This window comes from Hevea brasiliensis, chromosome 1 (genome assembly GCF_030052815.1).
Source record: "Hevea brasiliensis isolate MT/VB/25A 57/8 chromosome 1, ASM3005281v1, whole genome shotgun sequence".
Classification (NCBI taxonomy): Eukaryota; Viridiplantae; Streptophyta; class Magnoliopsida; order Malpighiales; family Euphorbiaceae; genus Hevea; species Hevea brasiliensis.
In genome coordinates, this window is record NC_079493.1 from 25,616,356 (window position 1) to 25,629,302 (window position 12,947).

General features: G+C 34.6%; 2 non-coding genes and 1 pseudogene across 2 annotated transcripts; 2 read left to right on the plus strand and 1 right to left on the minus strand.

Moving 5' to 3' along the window:
• Positions 1-2,417: 2,417 nt before the first annotated feature.
• Positions 2,418-2,524, minus strand: LOC131169753 (small nucleolar RNA R71). Its single transcript, XR_009140661.1, has one exon. It is a non-coding gene; the product is annotated as a small nucleolar RNA R71 (small nucleolar RNA).
• A 755-nt stretch (positions 2,525-3,279) lies between these two features.
• Positions 3,280-4,310, plus strand: LOC110633718 (uncharacterized; annotated as a pseudogene).
• An 8,307-nt stretch (positions 4,311-12,617) lies between these two features.
• Positions 12,618-12,724, plus strand: LOC131169875 (small nucleolar RNA R71). The gene has a single exon (XR_009140823.1). It is a non-coding gene; the product is annotated as a small nucleolar RNA R71 (small nucleolar RNA).
• Positions 12,725-12,947: the final 223 nt, after the last annotated feature.

Consider the following 12,947-nt stretch of genomic DNA (forward strand, 5'->3'; position numbering starts at 1 on the left):
CTGAGGCAATTTAGAATAACTAACACAAACTCTAATTCTAGACTTAACCAAATGAAATTATTGGCCAAAGTTGAACTACCAAATCTGGCATAATGGTATTCTGCCCAGAATTTCTGGGTAGATACCAATCCGGCCAGTCTTGTGTTGCAATCATTTCATATAGGCATTTTAGGGTAGTTTTGCACCCATTTTGCATATTTTATGTTTTTAGCTTTATTTTAGCTTATTTGTTAACTTTAGTTATTTTATATTTGATTTTTGTAATTTTATTATTTTTAATAGGTTTTTATGGCAAATTGAGGGTCAATGAGCGCATTAGAAAGTAATTTGAAGAAATTTGGAGCTCCTTGAGCATGGAGGAAAGTTAAAGAAATCAAGCATTGAAAGATCAAGTTAGCCGAAATTTGCTTAAGATCCTGCTTGAGATCCTGCTTAGGGTAAGCAGCAGTGCTTAAGGTGCAGCACAAGTTAAGCTGGAAGTCAAGCATGACCAGAAAAACCCATTTTATTCCAAGCCTGCCGAGATTTGCTGAGGGTCTGCTTAACCTTAAGCAGACAGTGCAACCAGAGGCTGAAATTTGCTTAAGAAGTTGCTTAGGGTTAAACAGTACCCTAAGTAGACTGCCCAGAACGTGAATAATGCTGCTGACTTGGATAATTTTACACCTCATTTCCTATCCACTCCTTGGCTCTTATCTATTTTTAGGGCAACCTTTGGGACCATATAAAAGCATCATTTTCTAGCTTTTGCCAGAAGAGGAAGCGGAAATAAACAAAAGAAAAGAAAAAAAGAGATAAATAGAGAGAGAGGAGGACGTCATTTTTCTGAGGGAGGAGTTGCTGCAACCATCTTTGGGAGCTCTAAAAATCAGAGTTTTGGGTTCTTCTACCTGAGTTTTTCTATTTTTAGTCCTCTTATCATGTTTTTCTTTACTTTTCCATCAATCTTTCTTGTAAATACCAATATGAGTGAGTAAACTCTTTAGATTTCAAAATTGGGAAATATGTTTTAGATTAATTTATGGATTTGGACTGGATATTTCCATATTTTATATAAATATGAGTTTTGATTCCTTCCTTGTGTGCTTGATTTACTTGCCTAATATTGGTACCCTTTGGGTGTTATGTTAATCTTTGATTGAATGACCTAAAGGTGAAAGTAATTGATAGATAATCAAGGATTGGAACTTAAAATTACTTGGATTTAGAAATAAACTAGGGTTTTAAGAGGAATAAATGATTGATTACAAAACTTAATGGATTTTAAATTAATCAAATATCGTACAAAAGTAGGTTTGGTTATTTTTAGAACACACTTTGGTTTGCTTGAAAAAGATATCAAAGGAATTTAGAATCAATCACCTTCAAACTCTATTTTCCCTAAAAATTGGAATACCCAAGACAAATCCCAATTAATTTATGCATAAACCCCCAACTCTGGAATCACTTTAAACATAATTAGACTTTGATTCAAATTACCCATTATTAATTTGGTTCAATTGCATATAGATTTAGAATTTATTTGATTGCTCTTTACATATTCGAATTAGATTAATCAATTTACTTTGCTCATTTACATTTACCATTTATTCACCAATCATTAGCCCAAATAATTGCTTCATTCATAGTTTGGTACTCAAATGACAAATCCTCGTGGGAACGATACTTGATTCATCACTCTATTACTTGAGACGACCCGTATACTTGCAGAAATGCATATCAAGTTTTTGGCGCCGTTGCCGGGGATTTGATTTTTTGTTTGATATTGAACGATTGTTTGTTTGGTTAATTTGGGCATTTTGTTTTATTTTTAATTTCTTTTACCATTTTACTTTGAGAATTTGTTTATTTTGTTTTTCAGGTACTTTATTTTATGAGAAGGACAAAAAGTGAAGAAATCAATTTATTCTTTAATCCAGAAATAGAAAAGACAGCAAGTGCTTTAAGAGCAGAATCTAAGAGGAGAAAAGCTGAATTTAAAGCTCAACAACAACAAGAAAGAGCACAAGAGCAAGAGCAATTACAAGAAGAAATGGCCAAGAACAATAACAACTGCTCTGTGAAGGATCACGCCTATCTTAACATTGGGGATTTCATGCCAAGTATCACAAGACCAAGAGTAGAAGCTAATAATTTTGAACTGAAGCCTCCACTATTGTCAGATGGTACAACAATCACAATTTGGGGGAAGTCCAAGTGAAAGTCCACATGTGCATCTAGCACACTTTCTTGAGATCAGTGACATGTTGAAGATAAATGGAGTTTTTAATGATGCAATTCGACTCAGATTATTTCCTTTCTCTTTGAGGGACCAAGCTAGGGAGTGGTTACATTCTTTGCCACCGGGTTCTATCACAACATGGGATGAACTTTCTCAAGTATGTTTAGCTCAATATTTTGCACCAAGCAAGATAGCTAAGCTAAGAAATGAGCTAACTTCTTTCAAACCTAGAGATGATGAAAGCTTATATGAAGCATGGGAGAGGTACAAGAGTTTGCAAAGAAGATGTCCACATCATGGGATTCCTAAGTGGATGCTTGTTCAACACTTTTACAATGGAGTTTCACCAGCTATTAGAAGTACAATTGATGCATCTTCTGGAGGTGATCTTATGGAAAAATCTGAAGATGAAGCTTTTTTCTGCTCTAGATAAAATTGTTTATAACAACTACCAATGGAGTTGTGAGAGCAATGAGATCAAGAAACCAGCTGGTATGTTCGAGCTTGATGTTGTGAATATGATTAATGCTAAGTTTGATGCTTTGACAAGGAAGATGGACAAGCTAAGCATAAAAGTAAATTCTTCAGTTGGAGGTTCAAGTAATTTAGTAGATGTTGGAGCTGCAAATGTCAACTGTGCAACTGATTTTTCTACATTTAGTCAAGATTTTTCAAGTGAGCAAGTAGATTATGTAGGGAACTACAATCAAAGACCAGGTGGTAACCCATTTTCTGCAACTTATGATCTAGCATGGAGAAACCACCCCAATTTCTCTTGGGGAGGTAGACAAGGACAATACCAAAATTTTCAGCAACCTTCTGGGTATCAACAACATCAGAATTTTCAGCAGAATATAGGTCTTCCTCCTGGAATTCCTAAACCTCAAAATGGGCCTGCTCCACCACAATCAAAATAACCTCCACCACAACAAGCACAACCAGACAAGACAGCTAGATTGGAAGCCATGATTTAGACTCTATTAGTGAGCCATCAAAGTCAACAAGAAATGATTTCTCAATTAGCATATAAAGTGGATCAAATGGCAACACACAATAAGATGTTAGAGAATCAAATAGCTCAACAGGCTAGCTCTTCAAATGGTAAAGCTTTTGGGAAGCTTCCTAGCCAACCTAAGAATCCAAGGGAGCAGTGCAATGCTGTTACTTTAAGAAGTGGAAAGGTAATGGGGGAAGAACATGAAATTGAAGTAAAGTTGAAAAGAAAGATGAGTGTGAGAGTGAATCCACTTCAACTAAAGCTAAAGGTAGTAAGGAAGCAAATGAAGAGAAAGAAGATAAAAAGAAAATAGAAGAGAAATATATGCCTCCTGCACCGTACAAGCCACCATTGCCCTTTCCTCAGAGGTTTCAGAAAGCACAATTAAATAATTAGTTTGGGAAATTCCTTGAAGTTTTGAAGAATTTATATATCAACATTCCATTCACCGATGTCATTTCTCAAATGCCTTCTTATGCTAAGTTTTTGAGGGAGATTTTATCAAATAAAAGAAGGTTGGAAGATTATGAAACTGTTGCACTTACTGAGGAGTGCAGTGCTATATTGCAGAATAAGCTCCCACCTAAGCTAAAAGATCCTGGAAGTTTTTTCATACCATGTCACATTGGAGAAACAAGTATTGAGAGAGCATTATGTGACTTGGGGGCTAGTGTTAGCTTGATGCCGCTTTCCATATGTGAGAAGTTAAAGGTTGGAGATCTAAAGCCCACAATTATTTCTTTGCAGTTAGCTGACAGATCTATAAAGTATCCAGTTGGGATTTTAGAGAATGTGCCATTAAAAGTTGAGAAGTTTTTCATTCCAGTGGATTTTATTGTATTAGAGATGGAGGAGGATGTAAGAACGCCCATCATACTTGGAAGGCCATTTTTAGCCACTGCAGGAGCTAATATAGATGTAAAGAATGGGAAATTGAAGTTGACAGTGGGGGAGGAGGAAATAGAGTTTAATTTATTCCAACATTCCAAGGAACCTGCTGTGATGAATTCTTGTTATAGGGTAGATGTTATAGAGCATGATGTTGAAACTGAAGTTACTAAACTAGAGGAAAATCAAGCTATTCCAATGTAATGCAATCAGCATAAAGTGAGAAAGAAAAAGTCAGCTTCACCACCTCATTTGATTAACAATAAAGCTTCAAAAGTTAAGCTCAAGCCTCCATCAAAATCACTCAAAAGAGGAGATTCATCTAAAGTTTGTAAGAATATTCTTCAAGATATAGTTGGGATTCTGAACAAAGCAACATGTATTTTCACATATAATGGGAAAAAGTTGAAGTATAAACTCATTTCAGCACCTATTGTGAAGGGAGGTAATATTTTCCAATTCCAACCACCATGAGCTTTGAAAAGAAGGTCAAGCTTAAGACCTTAAACAAGCGCTTCTTGGAAGACAACCCAAATGTATCCTTTTATAGTTTATTAATTTTCTATTTCATCTCAGTTTAGTTTTTACCCTCATTAAACTCAAAAGTGATATTTGTTTATCTTTTGTAGGTCATTCATGAAGATTGGGCAAATTGAGACTTGTAGCAAAGAAAGAAAGAATTGAGAGGGAGCAAGTATAAAGCAAATTCATGCATTTATCTAGTCCCTGTGAACAGTAACACATTTAAACTTGTGCTAAATTGCTGATATTGAAATCTACTTGATAGCACATGTTTGATTTTGTGTCGTGTAAATTTTGTGAAATGCAACTTGAATGAGGATCAATTTTGATATTTAGGACTGATGTGAGCTTTATTAAAGTGCAAAAATAGTGTTTGTTAAGTTTTACCTTTTAGTGTATATATAGTTTTTTGTAGTTTGTTAGAATTTGCATGTTTTTGTTTTAGTTACTGTTTATGTTACTATTCACGCTACTGTTCATGATGCTTAAGAAGTTAATTTCTATGTCTTTTCTGCAATTTTTGAATGCTTGGAACTTGTCTCAAATGCTGCTGAAAATGTGCTTTGGGTATAAGCTTAGGAATAAGACCATTTCATTAAGTTTGCAAAAGGTAATCACAATTTGTGCCTAATTTGAGCTAATTACCACAAGCTTGTTATGCAGTTTATGAGAGATGATGAGCTTAAATTCTTCAATTTTGTGGTGTTAATGTGTATTTGGTAATTGCTGAGGGTCATGATAGCATTCCATAGCATTTGGACTGTTTTTGGTAAGTAAAATCATAATTTTTCCCAAAACCTATTGAAATTTGCTGGTGATATTGCTTACCCTAAGCTGTACCCTAAGCAAATTTGTGCTTGACCCTAAGCAACACCAGAATCGTTAGTTCAACAATTGCTGCATGCTTACCCTATGCTGTATCCTATGCAAATTCTGCATAACCCTAAGCAAATTTGTGCTAGACCCTAAGCAACACCAGAATCCTTAGTTCAGCAATTGCTGCATGCTTTCCCTAAGCTGTACCCTATGCAAATTATGCTTAACCCTAAGCAAATTTGTGCAGACCCTAAGCATTACCCAAAATCTTTAATTTTAGCAATTGCTACATGCTTAACCTAAGCAACTACCCTATGCAAGTCATGCTTAACCTTAAGTAATTTTGTGCTTACCCTAGCAAAATGACTTGTGCCACTAGTAGACCCACCAGCAGCAAGCTGAACAACAGTAAGGCCTTGACAGCAGAGCTTGAATAGTAGCAGTAGTTTAGTACTAGTTTTAGTTCTTCAATTCAGTTTTAGTTTCTGTTTTAGGTTTATTTTGTAATCTGTTTATTTTAATCTTCAAACTTTAGTAATAGTTCCAATACTTTGGTAATTAGTTTTTATGATTATATTTGCATTCATTTCCTTTAGTTTAGTTTATTTTATTTTATCTTCTGATATGGATATAGTTATTCTATGAATGCTTTTTAGTTTAATTCTTGATTTAACTGTTAGATCTTATTTCATTACACTTTTTCATCTTTTTGCACATTATTTTTATACTTTATCTTTTATTTAGTCTTAATTTTGTTGATATTGATGAACTGCAGAATTTACTTTGAGCTGCATATGTTTAACATCATTTTGAGGTAACAACTTACCCTTCTACTATTTATGCTTATGGTATGTTGCCAATGCTTATGCCAATGCTTATGCTTTTGCTTACTCTGTGCAACAGGTTAAGCAACATCTTAAGCAGTGTAAATTCATACATTTGGGATACTTTTTCACATTTTTCTCTCTAAAGCTTCATTGTTAATATCATTTTGAGCTAATTTTGGAATTCTTGAGCTTATATTGATTTAATCCCCATTTGTATATATTTCATTAATTGATTAGTTCACACAATTTTGCCCATCTTTGCATTCATTTTAGACATTGAGGACAATGTTTCATTTGAGTTTGGGGGTGAGGGCAAAATTTTTGCAAAATTTTTAAAATTTTCTTTAAAATTTTCATTCATTCATTTATTGCATTTCATTCATTCATATATAGATAATCCATACACTTATACACATACCACACACATGTCTATACTCATACACATACATTTGTATATAGTTTTCATATAGATTACACTTAGTTTTAATTTGATTATGCATTCATTTTAGGATCATGCATATCGTAAAAATAATTTTTTTTACCTTGTCCTTAGAGGATTGAGAATTGCTTTGAAGAGCAATTGAGTTTACTTTTAGAAGGGTTTGATGGATTGAAAGTTCTAGATAGGTGCAAAGTTATTAGATTCTTGCTTTAGTTTATATCTTCTTAGCCAAGGGTCACCCAATCAATTGCATTGAGTTTGAGTGCTTAGAGAAAACTCTAGGATAAAAAGTAGCTAATTAATGTCTCACCAATCCTAGAACAATCCTTCTAAACCTTTCAAGGCGAAATCATAGCATGCACTTGAAAAAAAAAGAAATGATCTTGGCATTCTTTGAATTTGAAACCCATATTTTAGCCTTAGCCAAACTCACTTTAAAATTTCCCTTTGGAACCAATTTGAGCCTACATTTATCCCTCTTATTTCTATGGAACCCACATTAGTGCCTAGCCATAAACCCAAACACTTACCTACCCTCCATGAGAATAATTCTTTGAGTGATAGATACACTAAAATAATAATAATAATAATAATAATAATAATAAAAAATATACAAAAATAAAAAAAGGGAAAAGAAAAAAAATATAATAATTAGTTGGGAGAAGTGACTAAAATAAAAAGGCTAGCAAATTCAATTATGGTATGTAAAGTAATTCACCACCCAAGTACATAAAGAAATGAGTTTGGGGGTGAATTGAAAGGGACAATTGTAATTCAAAGTCAATGTTATTTATGTAGTCCCTCCAAAAGCTTCAAAATTATATGCTAGCATTGGTGAATAGTTGTAAAGTTCCTTCTCCATTTTATTCAAAAAAAAAAAAAAAAGAGAAATTTGTGTGTCTTGATCTTTTAATAATTTGATTATTTTCATACTTTGTTACCTTTATCCTTTCCTTGTTAGCCACATTATCACCCCCTTAGCCCCATTACAACCCTTGAAAGTCCTTTTGATCTTTTGATGGTGTTTTGCTACATTAGTGGAGATTGGAATAGGAGAATTGCCTATGGGATTGGGATATCATTAATCCATTCATTTACCTCCATCATTATTTGAGACACTTTAGTTTATGGATTACTCTATAGTCTATTTAGACATGATTATTCTTTGTGATTGATTGGTTTGGACTTGATGATATGGATAATTGACCCAAGGCTAAGCGATGATAACTTTGGTAAGGATTAAACTCTTTGTATCTTGAAAGTGGGTATATGGTTTGTTGGTGGCTAAAGGTAAGCTTGAGAGTTTGGATAAGTAATTGTCATAAATTTAAGGTAAGGTACCCCAAATTGCATTAATTGTTTTAATTTGCTTGAGGACAAGCAAAGGTTTGAGTTTGGAGGAATATGTTGCACTTATTTTATATAGGCATTTTAAGGTAGTTTTGCATCCATTTTGCCCTTATATTTTAGTATATATTATGTTTTTAGCTTTATTTTAGCTTATTTGTTAACTTTAGTTACTTTATATTTGATTTTTGTAATTTTATTGTTTTTAATAGGTTTTTGTGGCAAATTGAGGGTAAATGAGTGCATTAGAAAGTAATTTGAAGAAATTTGGAGCTCCTTAAGCATGGAGGAAAGTTAAAGAAATCAAGCATTGAAAGATCAAGTTAGCCAAAATTCGCTTAAGATCCTGCTTGAGATCCTGCTTAGGGTAAGCAGCAGTGCTTAAGGTGCAGCACAGGTCAAGCTGGAAGTCAAGCATGACCAGAAAAACCCATTTTATTCCAAGCCTGTCGAGATTTCTTTGAGGGTGCGCAACCTCAAGCGACGATTGCAACTAGAGGCTGAAATTTGCTTAAGAAGCTGCTTAGGGTTAAGCAGTACCCTAAGCAGACTGCCTAGAACGTGAATAATGCTGCTGACTTGGATAATTTTACACCTCATTTCCTATCCACTCCTTGGATCTTATCTATTTTTAGGGCAACCTTTGGGACCATATAAAAGCATCATTTTCTAGCTTTTGCCAGAAGAGGAAACGGAAATAAACAAAAGAAAAGAAAAAAAGAGATAAATAGAGAGAGAGGAGGATGCCATTTTTCTGAGGGAGGAACTGCTGCAACCATCTTTGGGAGCTCTAGAAATCAGAGTTTTGGATTCTTCTACCTGGGTTTTTCTATTTTTAGTCCTTTTATCATGTTGTTCTTTACTTTTCCATCAATCTTTCTTATAAATACCAATATGAGTGAGTAAACTCTTTAGGTTTCAGAATTGGGAAATATGTTTTAGATTAATTTGTGGATTTGGATTGGGTATTTCCATATTTTATATAAATATGAGATTTGATTCCTTCCTTGTATGCTTGATTTACTTGCCTAATGTTGGTACTCATTGGGTATTGTGTTAATCTTTGATTGAAGGACCAAAAGGTGAAAGTCATTTATAGATAATCAAGGATTGGAACTTAAAATTACTTAGATTTAGAAATAAACTAGGGCTTCAAGAGGAATAAATGATTGATTACAAAACTTAATGGGTTTTAAATTAATCAAATATTGTACAAAAGTAGGTTTGGTTATTTTAGAACACACTTTGATTTGCTTGAAAAAGATATCAAAGGAATTTAGAATCAATCACCTTCAAACTCTATTTTCTCTAAAAATTGGAATACCCAAGACAAATCCCAATTAATTTATGCATAAACCCCCAACTTTGGAATCACTTTAAACATAATTAGACTTTGATTCAAATTACCCATTATTAATTTGGTTCAATTGCATATAGATTTAGAATTTATTTGCTTGCTCTTTACATATTCCAATTAGATTAATCAATTTACTTTGCTCATTTACATTTACCATTTATTCACCAATCATTAGCCCAAATAATTACTTCATTCATAGTTTGGTACTCAAACGACAAATCCTCATGGGAACGATACTTGATTCATCACTCTATTACTTGAGATGACCCGTATACTTGTGATACGCACATCACCTTGCTCAAAGTGGCATATCTTGAGCTAGAAAACTCCAAATGGAGTGATTCAAAAAAGGAATTAAAGAAGACACATAAAGGAACAACTTTCATGAAGACAATATTGCCAAATTCTTACTAAAAAATTGACCAATGGAACAGTAAACTAAGTACTTGAAATCTGAAAATTTTAAATAACCAACCCTAAGCTTTGAAATGGAATTGGCAACCAATGCCAACAACTTTAGAATGCAAAATGTGATGTGTTAGTGATATTAGAACCAATATACTTATTGTCTATGAAAAAGTCAACATTTTAGTTGACTAATGAAATGAATAGTAGCCATAAAATTTCAATTTCAAAGAATTACATAAATTAAAAGTGTTAAATGCCCTAGTAGGCCTAGTGTGATTGGTTTGGATAGGTTGGCATGCTAATGGGTTTCTGATAGCAGTACTGCGTATGGCTTCATGCCATTCTGTAATATGATAGCCTATGGTTATACTGATTATGATGTTATACTTGGCTTTATGTCTTATTGCTTTTATGGCTTATTAGCCATTCTGTTTGCACACCGGGAGACACATTGTGATCGATGGTGTGACGGCCCGAGGTACCTGGTACCCAGTGCTAGTTTACCCGTTTATCCAGTCCGGTCAATTTGTATAGGTTACTTGGGTATGGAAAAGTATAAATGTAATTGAATTGATTATTAAAGGAAGTAAGGAAATTAAATATCAAGATAAAGAACAAGAATAATTTCAATAAAATGAGGCTCAAAATCATCAGCAGAAGTGTCTAAAGTATTCAAGGTTATCACCTCATCAGCAATGCATATAGATAGGGCCCATATAGGTCATAATTTGTCTGTTGTATAAAATATTTAGTTATAGTATTGTAATGTAGATTATGAAAATGTAACTAATAGGTATGTGATGTAAATTAATAAATCGGTTAGTTCATAAGTGATTAAATTGTATATCATGTAAATTAATGAAGATTGAAAATTTTCATATATGAGTTGAGCATGAATGGGATTGTATGGAAATGGATATGAATGAAATTATATGGATTTGAATACGGAATTGAAATATATAGATGATGCATGAAATGATGAGATTTATATTTTAAAATAATATGTTGAATTTCAAATAGGTAAATAGTGAAACACGTTAAACGATAATAAAATAGGAGAAACTCCATTTGTTTCTCCGTCGAAAAATGATTGATATTAAAAGATAATAACTTAAAAATTTTTAAAGAAATAAAGTAAGATAAGTTAGGGTGCTCCAGCACCGAATGTGACATATCTTGCTCAGCTACACTGTAGTCGGGTGAGGGGTGTCACACCTACCTTGAGGGTTAGTCACCCATTTTTTACGTCTATGATGGCTTCGACGGTTGCCAAGAATGGTCTTCCTAAGATGATAGGAATTTGAACATCTTCTTCCATCTCAAGGACAACAAAGTCCACTGGAATGAAGAATTTGCCCACTTTGATAGGAATGTTCTCAAGTATTCCCACAGAATATTTAACAGATCGATCAGCCAATTGCAATGAGATTGTTGTGAGCTTCTGTTCTCTGATCTCCAGCTTTTTACATATTGATAGAGGCATTAAACTGACGCTTGCCCCAAGATCGCAGAGGGCCTTGTCTATTTTCTTGTTACCAATGAGGCAAGGTATGGAAAAGCTTTCTGGATCTTTCAACTTTGGAGGCAATTTTTTTTGCAGTATGGCACTGCATTCCTCTGTTAGAGCTACTGTTCCATAGTCTTCTAGCTTTCTTTTTTTTGATAGAATTTCCTTAAAAAATTTGGCATAGGACAGCATCTGAGAAAGTGCTTCAATGAAAGGGATGTTGATGTAAAGTTTCTGTAAAACCTCCAAAAACTTCCCAAACTGCTTGTCCAATTTGGCTTTCTGAAATCTCTGAGGAAAAGGTAGGGGAGGTTGGTATGGCTCTAGTAATTTCCTTATCTTCCTTGCTTCCTCTTCCTGATCTTCCTTAGCTTCTTCTTCCTTTTTCTCTGCTTGGCCTTCAGAATTTTCTATGGTTTCCTCTGTCAGTTTTACCTCTAGTTGTACTAGAGTTCTTCCACTCCTCAGTGTAACTACCTTACAATGCTCCCTTGGGTTCATTTTTGGTTGGCTAGGCAGTTTGCCAGCAGCCTTACTTGAATAACTTGCATGCTGAGCGATTTGATTCTCTAGCATCTTATTATGAGTAGCAAGTTGGTCCACTCTGGAAGTCAGCTGTTTAATCAATTCATTTTGTTGTTGTTGAGCTGCTAGGAATCCTTCCATCATGGTTTCCATGATCGTTTTCAGTTCAGGTTATTGAGGTTGGAGAGGTAGTGATGGCTGTGCAAAGTTTTGACCTCTGTTCTGAAATCTAAGGGGTGTTGGTGGTTTGTACCCTTGTTGCTTGTTTATTGGCTGGTTCTACTGATTGGACCATGAGAAATTTGGGTGGTTCCTCCATCCAGGGTTGTAAGTATTTGAATATGGATTGTTGGGCTGCCTCTGGTTGAAGTTTCCTCTATTATTCACATAGTTTACCTGTTCTGTGGAGGGTTCATTGAAATTGTTGTATTCTGAACTCATGTATCCTCCTCCATAGCTGTCCTCATGTTGACTGTTTGTACCAACTGCGTTGGCTTGCATTCTTTCGAGTTTCTTTGTGAGCTGATCAAACTGAGCATTTATCATGCTTAGGGCGTCTACTTCCAGGACCCCTGCAATTTTCCTTGCATTTCCTCTTTCATTTGACCACTCATAATTATGGTATGCTACCCTTTCTAGAAGTTCAAGTGCTTGTGGCACTGTTTTCTCCGTTAGATCACCCTCTATAGCTGAATCAACTATGCTCCTTGTAGAGGGTAGTAACCCATTATAGAAATTTTACACTAATAGCCAATCTTTTATGCCATGGTGTGGACATTCCCTCTACAGGTCTTTATATCTTTCCCATGCGTCATAGAGTGATTCTCCTTCCTTTTGTCTGAAGGTGTTGAGCTTCAGCCTTAGTTTTGCAGTCTTTGCAGGTGGAAAGTACCTTGTTAGAAAAGCTTGAGAGAGGTTTTCCCAAGTGGAGAACGTTCCAGCCGGTTGAGAAAGTAACCACTTCCTTGCTCTGTCTCAAAGGGAGAATGGGAATGCTCTAAGTCTTATTGCTTGATCAGACACTCCATTCATCTTGAATGTGTCACATAGGGAAAGAAAGCACTGGAGGTGATAGTGTGGGTCTTCTGTT